The sequence below is a fragment of the Gambusia affinis genome, linkage group LG02, assembly GCF_019740435.1.
Source record: "Gambusia affinis linkage group LG02, SWU_Gaff_1.0, whole genome shotgun sequence".
NCBI lineage: Eukaryota > Metazoa > Chordata > Actinopteri > Cyprinodontiformes > Poeciliidae > Gambusia > Gambusia affinis.
The window spans coordinates 17,770,801-17,786,026 of NC_057869.1; positions in this window are offsets into that span (position 1 = coordinate 17,770,801).

Genomic DNA, 15,226 nt, shown 5'->3' on the forward strand with positions numbered 1-15,226 from the left:
CACCCAGGTGTTTTGCACAGCTGAATGATTGCCTCAAGATATTAAATGATTTCTCAAAGAATTAAAGCAACACTCCAGGTATGTTTTTGATGCGGGAATAACATTGTAATATGATGTAAAGCTCAAACAAGTTGATTTTAGAAACTACTGCCCCTTTAACAATTTGAAACATGTTCAAGAGTCAAGTCTTTTTTTTTTCCCCTCCAGGGGTCTTTTGTGGGTTCTAGTGTCCCTTATTTGACAGTAGGCTGACAGGAAAGGGGTGGAAGACATGCGGCAAACGGCAGCCAGGTCTGGGAATCAAACCCACGACTGCCGCGTCGAGGACTGAAGGCCTCCAAATGTGGGTCGTGCTATCCCCTACACCACCACAACACGCCCAAGAGTCAAGTCTTTTTAAGATTCACTCTTCTCTCTCCCTGAGTGAAGACAGACAGTATATGTCTCATTTGATTAAAAGGAACAGAATGGAGTTATTTTTAGATATGAGTATCCATGTGCAAATACCCCAAAAACGGTCAGTGAAGGAGATGAGAGGTGGTGTTAGAGTTGTTCATCGGTCTCAGTGGAGTTGTTGGACATCCTCAAGAGGATGTCAGATTTCTGGAGTATCTGGAGACAAGCATCTGTCACTTTTCTCTTGTCACCATCTGGGTGCCAGACTAGAAATAGCGAGAAGAGAGCAAATCAATTTTTGAACCTTATTTTGTCAAGAAAGGCCAAAAACTACGATTGGCAGAGTTCAGGTAAAAGAAAAAAGAAAGAAAGAAAGAAAGAAAGAAAATAAAAAAGAGTGTAAGATAAGGCATATTGAATTAATTTACCATAATTTGGAAACTTCACAGCAGACAGCAGAAAAGGACACTAAGCATTCTGTCTATTATGGCTAATGATTAAACAGTGTTGCTTATCTGAAAACTGATCAATAATTTTAACTTATTCAGCTATCTCAGGACCCTTTATTGACATAGAAATAGAAGTCAAAGAGGTGACATTTTTTGCACTGTATTCACATACAGTATGTCACCCAAAGTATTCACTTACCAGTCCAAACCATTGATGTATGCCACAGTTGTATAAAATCCTGCCCATGGCTTCTGCACGCATTTGTAAAAGGATGTGTTTCTCTGGACCTCTGTGAATTTAAGAATTGTAATGTGATAAACTTATACTTCAATAGAAAGCCCTATTCTATTGTGAAAATTGAAAGAAATCTAGCTCCAATGCACCATAGCAACTGAAAAAAAAAATTGAGAATTGGGTGCCCTTAAAGTTCATTGTGGGTGCAAAAGCAAGTGGCTCAGTACTTTTGGCTAAATGATGTAGATGGATAAGAAAAAAATGATGCAAGAATCTGGACTCCTCTGGGGTGTGCAGGAAGAAAATGTCAGTATCCCAGGTAAATCGACTAAAGGTCAAGAAAATCCCCTTGTTGAAACTTCAACAAGGGGATTTTGTATTTGCCATTATTTTTTTAAAAATAGTAAAAAAAATTTTTAAGGTTGCTTTCTAGTCTGTCAAAAAAACTTTTTAAGGTACAGTTTGTAGCCTTCAAAAGTGAATGGAAATGCTTGAGGTTAGAAATCTTCTCAATTTCTTCCAATTATTTTCCTGTGCTGAGCAAAGGTGTTGGAAGTTATGTGGTTGTTGTCTTGTTTAACATAGCATCTGGTGATCGTTTCATAGAAAAATCCCAGCAGTGTTGATTGCTACCACATGTTACACTCATATTCACCAGTCCAAGAAATTTACTGGATCCTTTCTGGTTTCAGTGTTCCCCACTCCCACTTTTAAACATGGCTAAAGATTTCATACATGTCTCAGTCTGGTGATAAATAGGACCCAAAGGTCATTGCTAAAGTAGCTGGCTGTACACTGAGCAGTCCCACTTTGCTGTGTGCAGGTGTGTTGACTGAAAGTTTGAGAGTGCTGCTGGAATCAGAGTCACCACACACAGACATATCTAAATGAAGTAAAGTTGTGGCATTCATAGTGTTCAGCTATTCTTGACCTTTTGTCGATTTACCTGGGATACTGACAAAAAATGGCTGCAAGTTAATCAGCAGCTTTAAAGCTAACAGTAAATGAAGCATTTCATTTGGAAATGAAGATCACAATCTGGAAGAAGAGTTTGGAAGCAACGATTCCAAAGTCCAGGAATCCAGGATTCAGCATAGAATTTCCACACCCGGGTGATTTAGGGATCTGTGTCAGTGGCTGATTTGATCTACTATTTTTTTTTTTTTATCAAGTTCAAAATCAGTGCAAGCATCTACCAGATAATTTCAGTTCCCTCTCTGATTCCATTGAAATGATTACCTTTCAGGGAGATGCTGATGTCATATTCCAGAAGGACATCTTACCTGGCCACACTGTCAAAAGATCCAATACCTGCTGCAATGAGCTGTGCTTGAATGACCCCCAAACTCATCTGACCCAAATCCCACAGAGAATCTATTGGACCCAATATTGCAGATGGACCAAAGGCTGCTATTAAAGCAACCTGGGTTTTCAGTGCCAGAGGCTTATTACCTCCTTGCCATGCCAGACTGCTGCAGTAATTTATGTAAAAGGAACTCTATATAAGTACTATCTTTTAACGAACTTCAACCTACTTTTAGGTGGACATTCTTTATTAAAAATAAAAAGAACCTGGAAATCAAGTTTTTAACATATTCAAACCTATTGAGAGCTCTGTGTTTTTGGGTATATAAGTATACTACTTATGCTTATCAGTTGATAGACGGAAGAGCTGAAAACTAAAGAAATCTACTGAAGAGATTTAAATAAGGAAACAAGGAGAAGAATAACCTGGTTAAAAACAATAAGCATATTTGGCAAACCCTCAGAAATAAAGGGAACAAAACTGCTTTTTCAAAGCAATACTATCTGGTGGCTATATGTGTGGGGACAGTATGAAGGCGTATAGAGATTAATCTGTACTACATGGTTTAACCTAACAGTTCTTGATGGCAGTGAGGGTGAAATTTTTTTTAAAATAATTACTCAAGAAGTCCAGGGGTTTCGATTTATACCTGTTTTGACCATAAAACAGTAAGCTGCAGTAAGCAGCCAAGTATTTGAAGGAATATAAATGTCTTGATTTGTTTGTTAGGGAAGATTTTCTGCAAAGGACAATAACAAAATGACAACAGTGCTGGTAAGTGGCCTCAATTTTAAAAAAACAAAACAAATAAAAAAAGATTGATTGTCACACAATAACTTTATGTTTCTTTTAAAAAATACTCAAGAAATAATTTGTTTATTAAATCTTAAAAGAACAACCCAAAATGTTTATTTACATGCTTATTACATACTTATTACATACTTATTATGCAGAAGAACTTAATTAAACAATATATTTAAGTCTAATAGTGGTTTAGTGAATTTCCAAATCATTTCTAAACATTTTTCATAAATAGTACTTTATTGTAATCCAATTTTTTCATTTTCACTTTTGCCATCCAACATGTGAGGAAGCAGGGTTTTTAAAAATGTTTTGTTCATGTTGTGCAGGGTGATATATGATGAACTAATGTCACTCTGTCACTAGTTGTTTGGGATAAAATAAAAATCCAAACCAACACTGATAAGTTTTCTCAGCCTCACAAACACATTCGGCTGCCTTGAAAAGCCTTTTCAATAATACAACACATTCATTTTATATTCATAATGTTCTGCAGTGAACACTGCATCCAAATCTACTGGGTTTTAATTTAATATCATTTCACAGCCTAATTTGGCTTCCTGCATGTCAATGGTAATGAAGTCTTTGTATTTGATGTAGATTCCCTCCAGTTAGATTTGCCCAAATACTTTCAAGATTTCAAGATGGTGTTAAATTCAAAGAGAAAATTAAAATCCCAGGGCTTTCAATTGTGTAAGTAAAGTGAAGAATTTTAAATCAAAGAGCTAAAACACATACAATGTCTTTCAAGATTCAAATAGTTTCTTATGGTCTTAATAATGTTTATTTTCAATGTGTGCTACTTCTACACACACACACACACACACACACACACACATGCTGACACACATACATATGTATATATATGTTTACAAATCTTAATTTTTTGTTAATGTATCCACTTGAAATAAAAATAATAAAAATGTATGTTATGAAATTCTGTGTATGCTTCATGTCCAACGGAAAAAGGTTTCATTATAAAATGTACGTAATATTTCTTTACATCCCCTAGATGGCAGCAAAGAATTAACCATCTCCAGTAGTTACTTCATCAATTTTCATCCTTCTGTTTTCCATATGTCAGGATTTTAAATATGCTAAATAATCCTCCCATGTTCAAAACTATTTATAATCAAGCTAAAAATAAAATAAAAATAAAAAAGTAAGTAAATAAATAAATAAAGTATCTCAAACTATCTAACTAAATGAAACTGTATATAAAAAAATGAAGCCAGTTCTTGATATGTGAGCCTTTGGTGAACTGATTTAGCTTCAACCAATAGCATGCTTCATCATTAAAATCTGAAATCTTCTAAACACACTTTTAGACTTGTTATCTAAGGGCTTCACTGCTTCAATGTGCAATGGAGTCAAAACGCAGTGTGTGACAGCCACTATTGTAATCATGGGAATATCCCTGCAAAACATCATAACGGAAAATCAGGTCTTTCTGTGCTGGTGATCTGATTAATTGGAAGTGATGGAGGAATTTATACAAAGACAAGCTTGATGAAAATGCCCATCTGATTTTCTCTTAAAAGACTCACACAACATGCAGCCCTAATTGTTACACTCCTCATTAGGCCAGTGCCTTGGGAGCTTGCTGGGTAATGAAAAAGCTGCATGCAATGGCACCAACCTGATGTACATTCTCATCAATCAGGCATGTATCTTGAAGCAAAAAGCTTCTACAATGTTGACAGCTGGCATAAAGGGAAATGACTAAATCTGGCACTCTAAATTGTGAGGACGGTTTCAGTGGTTGCCCAACATGGGAAAAACTTGCTCCCAAAAAACAAAGGTTATTTTGTCCTGCTTACAGGCATTGAACTAGTTTATTGAATTACATCAATCCATTCGCACATCCGCCATACCCTTTGCAGGATTGTGAAGAGCCTGGTTCCCAGCAGTTATTGGGCAGGCAGGAGTAATTATACATTTGGGTGTAATTACACTTATACCCAAGTGCAAAAAAAAAAAAAATAATCATTTTTATATCTATTTATAAATAGATATAATTGATACCTTACTTTAAGTAAAGTATCAGATGGGTATATTGGTATTTTATTTGCAATTAAGCCCCTTTTATTTCATATTTTCCCACCTACGTTTCATATGTGTAAAAAAGTAAAGAATTAAACATAACGGTAAGAAAGTAAATTAATGAAAAAAAATCTGCCAAAGTTAAATCCTTTAAAGTGGTGTTTTTGACTTGCAACTTGATGCTGTATTTAAAGGCATCCTGGTTTAGTCCTCACATGTGGTCCTGCACTCACAGTCAGGACATTGTGACACATACCATCTCTGGTCTGACATTGGTTGACATTGCACACAGCGTAGATAAGATGCTCACATACAGCTCACATTGTCTTCCAGCCACACTTTTAACTTCAAAGGCTCACTCACCCTTGTGTCTCAGGAGAAACTGAGGCACGGTAGCAGCCAGCTCTTGCTGCTCTGCCATGGTTAACTATGGCTGCAGGCTGCAACACCTCCCCATGCCTCCTGATACCATAGCAGGGGTGGTGGTGAGGGGAGCTACTGTCCTGTAACTCCGCAGCACTTCTCCCATGTAGTTTATCTTGTGCAACATTTCCATTCAAAATTGACCATTATACACCATGATTGGGATTTATAATGGTGGCATCAGAAAATAATGTTATTAGACTAACCCCAACCCTACCCCCTGAACATGCTTGAAAGCTAAAAAGAAGAAGACTTTAGAAAAGTTAAGTTAGACGGGATCATAAGAAAGAGACCAAAATGAAAATATTTCTTCTTTGGATTTAAAAATGTATCAGTTCGTGTGATGAATTTGTGGGCGCATTGATGCTGTTGCTCAGGTCTGGAAAGAGTCCATCCTGTTGAAATGGTGATGTTCAGCTCAAAGGGAACAATGTGCTGGATTTACTTTAGTATGAACAAAGCCTTTGTCTGAGGTGCTCCCATACTGAACGGGGGTCCAGAGTCCAAGAGCAGCTTTGAACTATCAGGTCAAAGACATCACAGAACCAACGCGCTGTTTCACATTCATCTTGTGTCTCACACAGGAGGTCCGTCACATTTGTCCTTTTGATTGTCCCGAATTTCTTTAAAGCCATCCCTGGAACCATAGGTCATCTAAAGGCTTTTATGTAGAGAAAAACAAACCTTCTCTTCTTCTTCTCGCTCTTCAGTTTAAGGGAAGAACTTCAGAGAGGCTGGCTGTTTCCACTTGTTAGCACGCCTCCCTGATGCAGCGAGGAACAACTGAATCAGCCCGTCAAATTGAAATGAACAGGTTGAAAATAAAGTGAGCTTTAATTGGAACACAGAAAAAGGCTTTACACATATCAACAGAAAGGTGGGCAAAGATATGAAACCTTCTGTCATGAAATATGCAAAGCAAGCCCACCACAGAGAATAGCTAAAAAACACAGGTTCTTTTGATGTTAAGTCCTTTGGTTGTGCATGTCTTCATTCAACTAGCCTGTGGATGTTTTAACCTTCTGTAAAACTTGCTCCAGTGCTGCGCTCCCTCCCTCTCTACATCAGAGTAATGTGGATCTGCAGTTCTGCCGATGATTTTTATTTCATGAACACCATAGTTTTCTTTGCCAGGTTTTATGAGTACCCACCAGAGCTTTTACCATTCTTTTTCTGTATCCTTTCATAATTGTTGCTAACAAGATATCAGTAGGTGTGTTTTCTCTGACAATGGGGAAATGGTCTCAGGCAGCAGTGTTACATTTATTGTTCACCACCTTTACTGAAAGCTTCTTTATAAAAAAAAAGGCTTTATTTTCCCCTCACACACAGATGCTTCTTCTATGCTCAGTTTCAAGATAAAAGTAATACAAATGGGACTAATAATCAATCGACCGTGGAACACGTATCCTCTGACTCCAGGCTATTATTGCTTGGGTGAGCATGTGTGAGTTGGGCCATATCGACTCTGAGTTTTGATGATTCATTCTCAGATGAGAGGAAGAACATCAGAGCAACAAAGTGGGTGATGAAACAATTCTTTACATGCCAGAGCAAATAATTACAGAAAAGTCGTCTTCACCCCGTCTCCCCCCATTGTATCTCACCGTATGATCCTGCAAGGACCACTTGCAGCCATCTGACCATTGCTGGCCTAACACAAGTAATCCTGAGGAGAAACTCACAATTTCTTAGTATTCATTGGTCATAACAAGGCCTTTGATGTAGCCGGCATTCTTCTTTTCTTTTTTTTCCCCTCACCGGGAGATTTAGCATTTAATGAGACCTGACATAACCCTGTTTAGAAAATGTGAATATTTCAGATAAAAGCAAATTGTGTTCACCGGACTCAATGCACTCCGAGGTGGTCAGACATTCATTGTCACCTGTGTGCTCTCTGTGATGCTGCAGCCTGAGCCTGTGTGTAATGAGGTATGGTCATTAAAACGGACCCATTTCAATCCCTCTTAATCAGCACCGCACGTGTCACAGGGAGAACAGAGCCTGAAGCAAAAAAAACGAGTGCATAATTTATAACTGTAGGTCGACCCATGCAATGAGTGCCTATTATCTCAACAAAGATACATTACTCTCATCATTCCTTATTTGCTTTATCTCTTGATTCACAGCTCTTGTTTTCCTGACAGTGCAGCAATTCTCTGGACACAATTTCGACATATGGAATTTAGCACACAATGCGTATTTACCCCACACACCTCAAGATCTATTCATGGCAAAGAAGAGTTTTTCCCTCTTCTGCTGTTGTTGAACAATTCCTCTGTCTCTGAGTGTATGTAAGAGACACACATGAGTGTGAGGGAGCGAGTGAGAGTCTGCAGGAGAGTGTCACAGCCAGCTATGACTCTGCAGGTGTTTAAACTGTGGTGATGTAATTGGTCACAAGGGGAATAGAAACAAGAGCTTCACAGTCCTTGATTTGATCCCTTGGTTATTGATTTCTCAGTCTGCTTCTAACAGAAATAATTGCCACATGTAATGTATTATTCAATTACAAGACACTGCTCTCAAGTTTGGGTTTGATGGTCCCTTTTTGATTCACTGAGACCTATAGATAATTCAACACTATCAGCCTATTAAGAGGCGCGAATATTAAAAGATGTGCGTTAATCCTGCCTATTTATTAGCATCTGTGACATTCACCGGCTCTCAAAGTTTCCCATTTTTATCCTTTGTATAGTTGAAGGGAGTGATCTTAACTTTGGCTCAGACATTCTCTTATTGTAAAGCTCACATGTTTCATATTATGCTGTGAAACTTTTTAACCTTTTCTTTGAAACTGAATTGGAATAGCGCAAACTGTATCTGACAGCTTAAGACAGAATCCACAGCGCAACAAAATACATAGATACATAAAAACTCATTTTGTGTGGATTCTGAACTATTTAGTCATTGTATAATGGAAAAAATATTAATTTAAATATTAAATCTCCTATTCCACCTGGTGGAGACAAAAAGCAGTGGAGAGAATAGAGGATAGGGTTAAGTTGTCCTTGGAAAGACACTGTCAATGTCCCAGACCTTGACTTAAGAATATTTGTACATTCTAACCAAAATCTTCTGTAGTCTTCCTGATCCGTTTCTGTACTGTGTTTGCAGGTATTTTGGAGAAAAGTCCATTTTTTTTTTTTTTTTTTTTTTTGTCATTTCAGTGTTGGCTCATGTTTTCTTCATCACTCTCTTTATTGTGCCATGGTTGATGTATAGTGTAATGGAAAATTTTTAAATGTTTATCCTGATTGATACTTTTAGACAATGAGAACCATTTTCATATCTCTTCTCCCACAAGGATACGAATCAGCAAATATGAGGCTCATTCAATCTGGGCAGTATAACTTAACTCAAGTCAGATGTGGTATAACTCAAACAAACACTAGCCCAGATTTTGCCACAGAATCTCTTTACAGTGAGGCAACAGTGTTGACTATCAGGACACAATTTAGTCTTGCCTTGTAAGTCTCCCGGTCCAAACCACATCCCTGTAATTTTATTTATATAGTCCTTATTTTAAATGCACTAAAGTCTCCTGATGAATCCTGACAAAATATAAAAAGTATAAATATTTCCTCCAAATTTTTGAGTTTTTGATTAAGTAGCTAGAAAGTTGGTCAGTGCTCATTCTTGTCACGAATTGCTGGGTGTGGTGGTGAGGCAGACACTGTAGACCCAGGTATGGAGTGAAATGGTGGGTTTAATGAACAAAAACTAGACACAACATAATCCAAGTAGTCCAAAACCAAGGCAGCACGGCTGAGCGGAACCCAGGGCTCAACGCAGGCAGCAAACAAGGCACACGAATGGACTCAGATGACAGACTGAGGGACATCAGACAAGGACCCGACGAGGAACAAAGGACACAGGTGGGGTTAAACACACAGAGGGTAATCAAGGAAACAAGACACACCTGGGAAACAATCAAGGGGAGACAGGACAACACGGAGACTCAGAGACACAGAAACTCGAAATAAATACACAGAAAAACACGGAACATGACAATTCTTGCTGCCGTGTATCGCTCTGAGACAGTCTGGGTTCCTCGGGGTGTTTATGTGGCCCGTCTCATCCCAGTTTTCCTCTTTGACATGACAGTTAAATGTGACCTTTACAGCTGAGCAGTTTCTGTTCTGCTGACAGGATGATAGTTATTGCTTCATTCAGCTAAAAGGAGGCATCAGGTCTTGTATTGAAAACACTACATCTTCATTGCTGCGCAGCTTAGTGTGACACAGTTTTAATAATCAGCCATCCAACACTTGTTTACATCTTGCTTTCCAAATCATGTTCTGTTAATACCCACTCCTTTTAATATTTATCATCAGTCTTAATTGGTTTGATGTCGCTACATTGGTGTCGCTGTTGACTTGCTTGTTGAACTGGCCCCTCCGTCGGTTCAAAGTCTTTATTATCTTGACAATCAAGTCCGTTTCATTAAAGTTTCACTTTCCATTTTCATCAGAATGAGGCTGATTCTGTAAGTCCAAAGGAGCCGTAGAGGAGTCTAACCCTGCAAGTGACCACAAGGGACGTACCCGGTCTGTATAAATTATCAGGGATATGAACCCGATCGAAGATGTTAATTGCTCCAATGGTTCGTTATGTGGGGAATTTTCATGCATATCATGCAATGATAATAAAAATGAATTTTTGAACAAAGGGATCTTAAAATAATATCAAGCCTATAGAGAATACCCACATCAAAAGGATAATTCAAAGCTTTGAAACTTTGTGGTCCGAAATATTAAGCATTAGCCTTGTGAATATTGTATTCAATTCAAGTTTGTCAAAGGAAAAAAAACAAAACCAGAGTTAATTAACAGTTATTACGGGCCTTTTCTACCTAAATTTGACTTTCAAATATTAGCTCTTATATATAAACTGTGCTTCTGGCATCTGCAAATTAGCTTAGTGTATCTCCTCTAATTAGGTCTCATTGAACCCATGGCAACCCACACTCACTATAAAATTAATAATTCAGCAGCATAAGATGCAATAAGTATAGTCATTACATGACACTTTATTCACATTGTATTAATTTAATACATATCACCTTTGTAATTTAGTAAGAGCACAGGTGAGATCTTAATTCTGTGGTGAAGTGATCTTGAATATTTACATGCGAGTGTTTTAATAGCTTTCACTGGGGTTTGAGCTCCATAATTTGGTTTTAAATCAAATGGGGTTTCATCATTGTCTCATTAGCAGACAACAAAAAACTATCACCTTCCACCCAATAAAAAAAAACAAAACAACTACACTTTTAGCCATTAATCAATTATAAAATTAACCTAGTGCTCTTCTATAAAAGGAACATTTAATCCTCTCTGTGGCAAAACAAATAAATAAATGATTTATCAAAACCTGCCTCTCAGTCCTCACACTTCTCTTTCCTCCACCCATTTTCCCTCCCATCTCCATCCTCCTGCCATCTCTCTCTGTCAGCCATGATATTACCGCTTGCCACTGATCAAAAGCACCTGCCAAGCCCTGCTAACATTCCTGAGCATGTTCTCTAATTACCCACAAAGCCTTTGCACATTTATACTCCTAATAGGGGATTTTCACAAATCGGGGGCAGGGTTGTGCTACATTACAATGGTATTTATTTCCTCATTTGGGAGGAAATCTCCAGGGGTAATGCGCACTACAAATGTTTGAAGGCAAACAAAGTTCTAATCCTTACACTAATGTGTTATTATGTTTTCCCTGTTGAATTCTTCATTTTAGAAATGCTAAACAACTGTGCTTAAAAGACTCAGGGTCCCAGATAAAGCCTTTATCCATCATCTACAGGGTTAACAAAAAGAAACAGGCACAATCTACAGTCTTAGCACAGACTGGCTTTTAGCAGAGTCTATACTGTTGTTACCCTTAAAATGCAAAATCTGAAAAGGAATGTTGTCAGTGGTAAATACAGTTTTACAAACTGCAAATTTGCTTCTGTTTACACCTTCCATTCTGTTTACACCTTCCATTCTGTTTACACCTTCTTTCTCTATTTAGTACTTAACAAAACTTCTTTAAGCTAATGTAACTCGGATCCAGATAGATTTCCCATTATGTTTTATCACAACAAAAGAGAGAGATTAAGTTAGAGTTGACATAATTTTAATGTTAACATAAAAAAAATGCATGCAACGTGTATGATGTTGATCATATATCAATTTTGATCAAACTTGTTAATTTCATTGCAATTCAAAGATGTTATCAGATTTTAAAAACATCTTAGATATTAGTTTTATCCTCATTGTAACAACCAACAATCAAAGTCAGTTGATCATATAATACTTAAAGACTTCTCCCCAGTCGGCATGCGGCCAAAACTAAAATGAAATTTAGAGAAGAAAATTGGCTCTGGATTTGTACAGACAAACATTCAGTTTTGTCAAATACAGCTTGCATTACGGTCAGATGCACCTAAATCTGACTCAGAAGCTTATATATTATACGATATTAATAGGGATGTTATTTTCTGTTACAATAAAAACCATATGCATAATGTGCTAATATTGTTACAGATGGAGACTGCTATTTTGATTGTCCCAATGAGATCCACTGTTCTCTGAAAGGATGGAGAACAGTGGATCTGAACAATGGCCAGGATTTTTATTGCAAAATTAAATGAACCATTATTTGGGATGACAATGGGGCTTCACAACCTGTGAAACCAATAAAATAAAAACAAGGTTATGAGAGATGTTTTAGGCTAAGTGAAGAATATAATAGAAGCAAGATCAAGCAAAAAACAGGATTTGTCTCTAAAGGAACAGCTCAGATTAAGCTGCAACTTTTCTGACTTCCTATCAGCGCTATCTGTGCTGCTATGGCAAACCTATCTTGTATGTAAACAAGATTAGTGGAGATTCAGTTAGATTTATTTTTTATCTTTTCACAGTTTTCACCTAATCCAGCCAGAATAGAAAGTTTTTTATTCTTTTTACAAATTAAACATTCTGAATAAATGTGGGTTTCTTTATTCTTTAGCCTTGGAATTCCCAGGTGCTAATGATTTTATGTATTTTGACATAAATTCAGTTATAGTGTTTTTGTTTCATTTCATTTTATTTATCTTTTCTGTTTAAGCACAAAGCAGTCTCATTTTCTTCAAATGAAGTACTTTGTTTTAGTCTACTGAATTTGCTCTATCCAGAGCTCTATCTGCAGTTTCCACATTATGGAAATCATACAATCCCATATGAGAGGCTGTTTTAAGAAATATACAAAATGAATGTTTTCTATTAAAATATACAACTCTTTTCCATGTGGTTAAAAAGAACTAATGCAAATAATGTAAACTGAGCTAAATAATTAATCTGTTGGCATATGATAACTTTCTAACCAGCTACTTTGAGGTGTTTGAGGCCATATAAATTGTTAGATGTAAACATTTATCTATCTAAATAAAAGTCCAACTGAGCCTTCACTCCAAGGACTCCAAGGTCTAGCTATGGAGGGCTTCATCTGGGCTCAGTCAGTTTTTGTAAGCATCAAATATCATTTTTGTCGACAGAGCATTCACTGGGGAGGGTGTTTACTGCCTTTCCATTTAAAAGAGAAACAAGTTTTTCCTTAAGCTTGCTGCTTTCTGCATGGTTAGTTCCCCAATGTTTCTCTAATGGAAGGCAACCCACTCTTCCTGTTCTGAGCTGCAGAAACAGCGATGTGCTACATAGAAAAGAACAACATGTCATGAAAGTGCTTGTCTCCTCCTCAAAACAAACAACCTTTACTTTCACCCGATAGACCATTTTCAGTCTTTCATTTCGTACATTTCCGTTTTATGCACAAAGCATTTGGATTAATGTGACAAAAGTGCTGCTAGAATTAGATTTTAAAGCATTCGAATTTTGTCAGGGTCAAAGAGATTTTCTTTGTCATTGCAATAGGGAACAATAAAAAGCATGAATTCATTCTTATATCTGCTGGAATGTATTTTGCTGCTTTAAGGGTATTTTTAAGACAAATTCCTTCATAGTACAACAGGTCTCTTGTACCTAAAATAAAAAAAAGTGACTGGTGAGTTGTAGGGCTGTCACAAAAATGCATTTATTACATGCTTTATTAAGCATTTTTTGCATATTTGCAATCTGGTAAACCTAAAGTTTAGAATGTGGTTGTAAGAAAAATAAGAAGAAAAAAAACCAACCCAAAACAATAAAATGATTACAAAAGCTAAAAATGGAAACAATTATATAATATGTAATTTTAATTTGCTTTCATTTAAATTTTTAAGAAAATTTCTGTCCCAAATATCACTGAAAGAAATGAAAAGTCTGTGACAGGCAGTTCACACTAAGAGGTTGTTCACCAGATATTTGTTTATACCAAGTGCTCATTGCCTTCACAACGTATAAAGTATTAAAGTCTTGTTTAATGTAAAAACTTCTTCGGGTAAAAAAAAACAAAAAACACTTTTTTTTTTTTTTTTTTTTTTTTAGAATTTACCTTAATTTCAATTTCTCTGTTATTCAGAATAGGCTGTGAAGTCAAACGACTTCAGGCATGAAAACATTCCCATGATTTAAGTGTATTAAATGTTCTTTCACATATTATGCCAGGTTGATACAAATGACATAACGTTGTTGAACTTAATTTTTACATTTAAAATCAACTTGTGGAGTAATGTAAACAATCTCACTTAAAACCGATAATATAGTTGCAATGTTAACTGTCAAAAATTAAAATCTTTAACAAATAAACACTTGTAAAACCTACCCATAAATGACTGACACTCTGAGCTGAACGAGAAAAGTATTTAATGATATTATGAGGAGGAGAATAAGCAATGGAGAAGACACGTGTCTGTAACCTGCCACAACTGATCCCCCCCAGCCAGTCTTCAAAAGCAAATGAAGAGCCTTAATAACAGCTGCCATAACATGAGCTCTTTTTAAGAGAGACGCCCTCCTTCCTTTACCAGTCTACCCCCTGCTGAGTGAAAACCCTCTCTTCACCAATCTAATTTCCACCAATCAATAAATGTAGACTTCAGAAGAAAAACAGATGAAACCAAAGCTAATAGCAATTTTTTTATTGTCCTCTTTTCAAATTAGAAACAAGCATTCCTCTTTTTGTACATGGCAGACGGAACAAAGGCTCACATCCATCACATTCTCCAGACTGTTGGAATAATCGGTCTGCATACGTTTACAGCTTCAATAGAGAAATCTTGTTTAGCCTGATAGAAGACTAGTATTTAATGTGTAATTAATTAAACTGTAATTAATAACATTGTTCAGATTTTTTTTGTTTGTTTGTTTTTTACAAACAATGTGGTGCACATCAAGAATTCATCATCTTTCTTGATTCTATGTGATAAATGAGATGTAATTCAGACAACTTGTCGAAGTGTCGCATTTTAAGAATGTTGTCGATGCAGACCAGATGGTGGAGCCAAAAACTCAGAAGTGAACACTTCTGATCTCTCATTTCTCCTAATGCAAGTTTCTCAAATGGCTCTATAGAGGATGTGCACGTGTGAGTGTGTGTGTGTGGCGAGTGTGTGTGTGTGAGCACATGCATAATGTGTGAGTGCATGCGTGCGCAAAAACATGCATG